The sequence below is a fragment of the Micropterus salmoides genome, unplaced genomic scaffold (genome assembly GCF_014851395.1).
Source record: "Micropterus salmoides isolate LMB-PRFRI ecotype aquatic unplaced genomic scaffold, ASM1485139v1 Ms_hic_scaffold_20, whole genome shotgun sequence".
Classification (NCBI taxonomy): Eukaryota; Metazoa; Chordata; class Actinopteri; order Centrarchiformes; family Centrarchidae; genus Micropterus; species Micropterus salmoides.
In genome coordinates this window covers 21,149,138-21,156,820 of record NW_024041151.1, presented here as the reverse complement: position 1 = coordinate 21,156,820, position 7,683 = coordinate 21,149,138, and positions in this window count along the sequence as shown.

Genomic DNA, 7,683 nt, shown 5'->3' with positions numbered 1-7,683 from the left:
TATGCTATATTTTCAGTAATCTTTTTCATAATTTTCTTTAATTTCTGCTAAATTCTTTTGAACTACGGGACACTTCAACCTCTTCAGGCCTATAAAGTCCTTCAAATGACACTATATAAGAAAGAAAAATCCCTCCTTGGTGGAACTGTTCACAGCAAATATGCATAACCTAGCATGTCAAGTAGATTCACTTTAAGTAGTCATTTGGCAAAAAGGTTGGACCAAATTACTATTCTCCTGTAAAACCCCCTTAAAGTATAATAAAATTAGATTAATGTGCAGCAACATTAATGCTGTATCTTATATACAGTAGTCTTTAACATTTTCCAGGCACCAAGAATATGTTTAATCTGAACTGGAGCAGCTACAGTGTGGATGAAGCCTGGAGTGTGTAGCATGTACGAAATGAGAACTGTGCTGTAAATGCTGTCTGCAGTCTGCATAATCAGCTAAAGGCATGTGTCTCAGAAAGATGCTTTTGTCCTGCAGAGAGCTTCTCAACAAACCTACTGTGTCTCTCTCACACACACACAACTATACTCCCTCCTATTTATGCTGAATTTCTCTGCAGACATGCATATTTCTTCTCATTGTCTCTGTTTCTCTCTCTCACACACACACACACACTTGCAGACATACATCACACGGGATCTGGTAGAAAATGGGGTACTTGTGAGCAAAGTGGTATGACTCACTGCTCTCCCTGCACTTGTCCATTAGCTGCTGCTCCTACTCACAACAATTCACAACAGGAGAAAGCAACTTGCTGGGAATCCTCTTATCTTTTATTTATTTTAGCTTTTTTTCTATTTAATTGCTCTCTTTACTCTGTTTTAGCCCTGTGATCTAGTTTAAAACACTGAGAGGACACTGGCAGACTAAACAGTTGAAGTACCATAGTCATGGTTTCCCTGTTTTAGCTACAAATCACATGTACATGAATCCGTGTTATTTTCCAAAGCATACTGTAAGTTTGTAGATTCAGCTTGCTGGCACCTGCTGGATTAAATTCATATCTGTATGGTGGAAAATGCACTCGCAGAAAATTTAAACTTTCTTGATATTGGTAATGAATAGGTGAATATTTTGTCAGCTGAATATTATTATCATGGTATTGCGGAGACTTTAAAGGGATAGTTCAACATTTTGAGATCTTTCAGTCTGCCTAACAGAACTTTTTATTCTCACTAGTTAACATGTTATATCTATTTTTTTAATCCACAAAAAAAAAACTTTCTGTAAAACTGCAGTAACATTTTTGCACTTCAATTTTTGTGCACATTAATGTCTAAGACATGGAGAATATGGTCCTACTGATGTTCTGTTACTGCACATTTGACAGAAAATAAATGTATTTGGTTAGTACACGTTGCCAGTTGCAGGGATTGAACCTGAGACCTTTAGGTCACCAGATGAATAGATCAGCATTTCAAGTGTTAAGCATACTTGTTACGTTCCAGGATAAACCAACTGTCTGTGTGCCTCTTAGTGGTGCACTATTTCACATTTTAAAACCCAATTTAAAAAGTCAGCTGACCATATACCCACAAACAATGGCCTCGTGAATTTTCTCTTGTGACTCTAACGTCAAGAATGCGATGAGCACAGGTGCCACATGTAGATTACACAATGAAGCTGATTCATACAATTAAAACTAAGATGTGAAAGGTTTAAATTAAAAACGTTGAGACAAATTAAAGTTCAGTAATGCAACCAACCTTTATAGGCTTGTTTAACAAGGGCGGGATGATGTTTTATAGACAGGTCAATAGTTAGAAAAGAAAATTAGAAATGGACAGTACAGAATTGTGTGAAAAAGGAAATCATATTAGTCACTCACTCACTCACGCAAACACACACATGTCTAACAGGAGGTAGGACAGTGTATCCAGATGGCAGAACAAAGCCTGAGGTCAGTTTTAATGAGCAGAGCTAATTACCACATGACTGTGTCCTATCTGTCCACTCCCAGTGGACTGTCATCATTTAATGCAGTATACAACAGGAAGTAAAGGCAGGAAAAACCCTGCCCCTGCCACATACACACATGCTGGGACACACAAATAGTGACTGTAAACAATGTGTGTTACATGCATCAGGCACTTTTTTTGTTTTTACAGCTCTACCACTCTAAATTATTTGTCATTTCTGAAATGATGGGGTCCATGATTTCAGACAGAGGTTAATAAAAGCATTTCTAGCTGGTAACTGTCGATTTTGTTGGTGGTAATGGCAAATGTTGCAAGAACATTTTATCAGCTGTAGCTAGCTAGTTAACATTAACTCAACTGGTTGCTTGTAAAAGGGTCTGAAATGTGCAATTGCTTGGCATGGTATCAGGCTGAGGCTACAGTAAATCAGCATGTCTCATGCAAAACGTCAAAAATCCTCAGCAGTTGCTGATACATGTAGAATGACATGAAAGGTTCTTGTATTGCAGAGTAGAGCTAGTTAGTCCAAGTATTACATGACAGTGTGATAATCATTCTAATATAATCCCTGTTTGAGTGCTTAGCTCACTTTAAAGAAGATTAGGTTCATGCTTTATATTTCATCATATTTTAAACAGAATGTCTAACTAGAAAAGGCTTTGAAGATAACGAAACGTGTTTTCTGCATATATAACGCTTTCTTGGTTTGGCTGGGGTTGTTGTTGGAGTGGAACTTAAAGTAAGTGCAGAACAGAGCAGCTAACGTTAGCCTCTGATATTGTACTATCAAGGACTGGTTCACACACAGTGGGGAAATACTACACAGTGGAAGTGCTGGTACTGAATGTGACTTTTTCCAATGCAGCCGGTAGCCTCACAAATAATATGGTTAGTTTATTATAATATGCGCCTTGAAATTAACATGCGTTAGCATTTCCAGTAGGTCATAAACTATAACCAGAAATGCTAACGTTTGCAGCTTAGGTTATAGTAGAAAAACACGGGGAATGGGTTTAGTGAACAGTCAATGTAGCCCTTCTTACGCATTCCCTAGTTTTAGAATGAGATGTGTGCCCAAAATGAACAGATAGCTGTAAAACAAACACATTCAGCATAGCAATAAAATGTAAAGAAAGTGTATAATGAACAATTACTGTTGTTACTGCTGAGATCTTTCACAGAACTGTGCAACTTGTGTGTGTCCCTCCTATCACCGGGTCATCTCAGTCTCGTTGTTTTGATGTCGACAAGTGTTTGTCTATTGGCAATTCCTGCAACAAACCTCCAGCCCACACACATGCTCACACAAGCACACAAGCATGTGTCCGTCAAGGCAGCACACACACTCCTTGCTGCTTACTACTGTGTTTGTCTGTGCTCAGACAAGCAGGAAGGAAAAGCCATTAGTCACTGAGGTGCCATCAAGCACTGTTTAATTGTCTCATTTATCTTCCCTGTTGTGCTGAACTCCGCGCTGCTGTTTAAATTCACCTAATCATCTCTTGCAGCAAATGGTCCTATATCTTCTGAGGAAGAGTCCTTGATAGAAGTTGAGAAGTGCTCGGCTAGTTGCCGGTTATACTGTTACAGTGTACAGTTGAGTTTCAGGTCACTCAGCTTCATAGAATATTAATGAACTTCCTGTGACTTATAGAGGAAGTTGATGGATGTGCGGGCATAGTTTACAATCTGTCATGTCCTCAGTCGGCACTGACATGAGAGAGATAATGCCTTCATGTTAGAATGAATGAGATTTCATGAATTTGACATTGAACTATTATGATCACAACATTGATTCACAGTCAGACAACCACATTTATATTTGAAATATTTTATAAAATGTATCTTTTTTTTTTTTTTTTAGAAACTGTGTGGATATCTGATGTCTGTCAGGCTGTAATAAGGCAGAGATGCTTGGCTCATTTATGTTTCCCCTAATTTTTCCTTAATTTTCTGTTAAACCAATGCTGAGCTCTTCAAAATAGGACTTTGTTTACTTAAGATGTCCTCTCACCGCTAGAAACATGGATGTGTGGGTATATAATCTGGGTAAAATGTGATTAAAACCAGACTCCCCCTGTATGTCTCATAGAAAAACACTTAAAAACAGCCTTAGAAATAATTAATAATTTTTTCCTGTTTAAGTTACTATTTATATTTAATATTTCCAATGTAAATGAAAATCTTGAATGTCCTTGAATACATTACTATAAAAATAAACCCACAGAAATCATTGAGGTTAAGTAAAACAAATGCAACTGCTGCTTTTAGTCCTCTTAAATGCATTTGCATGGACATTATCTTGACCCAGATGCTTGACACTGAAATAACTCAACAGCTTACTACGCAAGAAAACTATTTCAGGACTTGCTGTCACCCTCTTGTGACTCTCATTATAATGTCAAAATGAAAATCAAGTGTTGTTCCATGTTGTTGCAATTGTAATGTAAGAGATGGAGAGGAAACAGGGAGTCAGATGAGTGGGTGTACCGTCCCTCTCCAAACTCCCCCGTGCCTGTCTCATTGACATACTCTCACTCTGTCTTTTAAACACTTTCAACCACTCGTCCTCCTCTTCTGTCTCTCGTATCCCTCCTCTCCATCTCTCCCCCTCTCCTCTCTTTGGGACTGCGTCCATTAATTTCAACATCACGGAACAACACTTGACCTGTTTTTAGCTGCCTGGGCTGACGGCTCTGTCTCCGGTGACGTCTGCTTGGGCAATGCTCCACTTTTTCTTACTCTTAACAAATCCAATGAAAAGACCCAAACAAACAGAAATGTCTGTGTATCCAAAGTTCATCCATCCGTTATCTATGTCATATCATCATCTATTCTTATCCATGCAGGGTCACAGGGGGGCTGGAGCTAATCCCAGCTGAGGTGAGAGGCGGGGTACACCAGGGGCCACTCTGTGTATCAAAAGGGTTACATATTATTCCTCTGTGGCATAGAGCTCCATTAAAATACACTAGTGAGCTACACTGTTGCACTGGGTGACCTGTTGTAAATACTCAATCAGCCCACCAACTGTGTATTAATCCGCCTCTGAAAATAGTCCCCAACTTGTGCCCTGTTTACTGTAACGTTTGCTAAAAACTACAGTGCCCAGCTGTTTTAGGAAATCATTCAGCCTTTTTAAAAAAAAAACAAAAAACAATGAAACAAAAATTTCATGACACATTTTTAAAGATTTAGGTCTCCTGTAGGAGCAAATGGACTTTGGGCATAGAGCCAAAGACAGGTTACGAAGTCATAAAGTATTGAGAGACGTACTAACATGTTGTGGGTTTTGGTCTTTTCATGGGAATTGTTGACAAGAAACTTTATACTGTGGGTGGTATGTTAGCTTAGTGGGGCTCAGCTAGGTTTCGTGGATGCCAGCATCCATGACCTCCATGACATCCATGAATTTGATAAAACTGTAAAACTGAGGCACTGAAAATTAAAACTTCACTGAATTTAGTTTGGGGTTAGGGTCACAGTGTGCATGTTTAAAGGTTAGTATGTACCCTACCTTTCCACTACACTGTTTAAATATCAAAATAACTCCTGTTTGTAGATGTGTCACTGTAATTTTACCTGTTGGGTGAATATATATATTGCATTCATAACATATTATGAATGCTGGTCAGATCCTACCATGCACACACATGCACACAGTGAGATAGCGGACCAGGGCGCTATCCAGACACACTGCATTCTTACCCTAAATCTGTGCCGTTTTCTTGGTGTAATAGTGCTCAGTATGTTGATCCTCAGCTGTTAGGAAAGCTGGTGTCCTAACACACTCAGATATAGAGACAACAATAGCAGACCTGTTTCTTCTGCAGCTTTAGCTGTGCTCACACAGTTTGAATTAAGAGGTCAGGCCCCTTTCACTCCTGACCATAATTTACACACAGTGAACTTAGCTGTTCGTTCAGCCAAGTGAACAAGCAACATAGTAACCAAGCAAAATATTTTGGGGTGCATACATTCACACATTATTTAATTTATAATGTTATGTCATAGAATTCAGATGTATAGTTTAGACGTGGGTGATAGTCATGCATTGTCTTAAGTTTACTGTAACCTTGGCCAACTCATGTGGAATGGATAATTATATGAGCAGGCTGTAATGATACCAGTATAAGTGGACACACACTGCTAAGTTGCAAAGAAAGGGAAGGGGAAGCCGATTACTACCTAAAAACACGAACAACTACTTCCAAAGCATCAAGCCATAATGATTTAAATTGTCCTATTTGAAGAGTAAATCTGTTTGAAATAGCACATTTACAATACTATGATTTATTTATGCAATTCAGAAAAAACCCTTCTCCACAATTCTAGTCAGCCGTCTCACGTGAGAGTGTTGTATTAATTCATTGCTACATGATTGTGTCCTCCATGCTTTCTTCAGAACACGTCCCAGTGGGAGTGCAGGAGGAGATGTTTGTCTTTGCACAACTGGAGAAGATAACAGTAGTTGCAACATTTGGAGTTACAGCTAAATTCTCTGTCCCGACAAAAAAACAAACACATTTTCTTATAAACTGATGAATGAACATGGTGTTTGGCTGCTAGTGGTGGAATGAGTAGTTGGACTTTGAGTTCCAGTGAACTTTCTAGTGTTTTAACCCTCTCATGAGGGTTTGCTCAAGGATTTTTTGAAATAACAACAAGTTAATATCTTCCTGTGTCTTCCTGATTGTGATAACAAGCAGTGTGTTCCAACACCCATACTACCATATTATTTACTTTTAGTATAAGATGGGATATATTCTCAGCAGAAGACTACAAAGGAGACACGTGGCCCAAAATATTATCTAGTGTTTCCTGGCAACCACAAGTTTCAGTGCTAGCTTAGCACAATACTGAAGCGACTGCATGACAGGCTTAAGGCATAACTCATGGGAAACATTTTGAAGTAGGAGGCATTTCCCCTGCAGCTAGAATAGTAGCTGGTTAGTGGGACATTTTTGATATTGATATTAAAATAAAATCACTTAAAATATCTTTGGTTCCCAGAATTGAGGCCGCCCTCAACATTATGTAAGTTCCTGTATCTAACAGCCCAGCTCTCCCATTAATATTGTCCAGCCAAAAGCTGCACTTTACCAGGGGTTGGCTATTTATATACAGCATGTTAAAGCAAAGGGCATGGGCAGTATTGCTTGCAGCATAAAGACACAATGGGTTTCCATGGCAAAGTCAATGTGCATAATGCAGAGTGCTTTAAAAGAGCAAAATATCATGTCATATCAGCCACAACACTATGAGATTAGCTGAGAGGTCCGGTAAATGTGACTTGACCCTCACATCTGAATTACAATGATATTTAGTGGTCCGGTTGGAAGTTACTATGGCAGAAAGAGGAAAGGGTACGATTAGATTAGAACAGACTGGGAATGTGATTTTCAGACAATGTGACGTTGCTGTAACCTGTGACAGAAGACAGCAATTTGACCTTTATGATTTAAGGAACAGTTAACACGACATGTACAAAATGCTCTTTCACAGCAATTCAAAATGTTTAAAACAGCTACACTGGGGCTCGACCCGAATATTCGAATATTCAATCTTGTGGTACACATTCAATTTTCAAATTTGAGATTTGAATATTGAGGGGGGGGGGTTTGCGCGCCTGACCTGAACATAACGCTCCAGTTCACGTCTGAGAGAAAACAAAATGAAGCTCTCAGGTGTGTGGGTGTTATGGGTGTGTATGGGAGAAGACTGGACCCAAAAGCATGACAGAGCCAAGAAC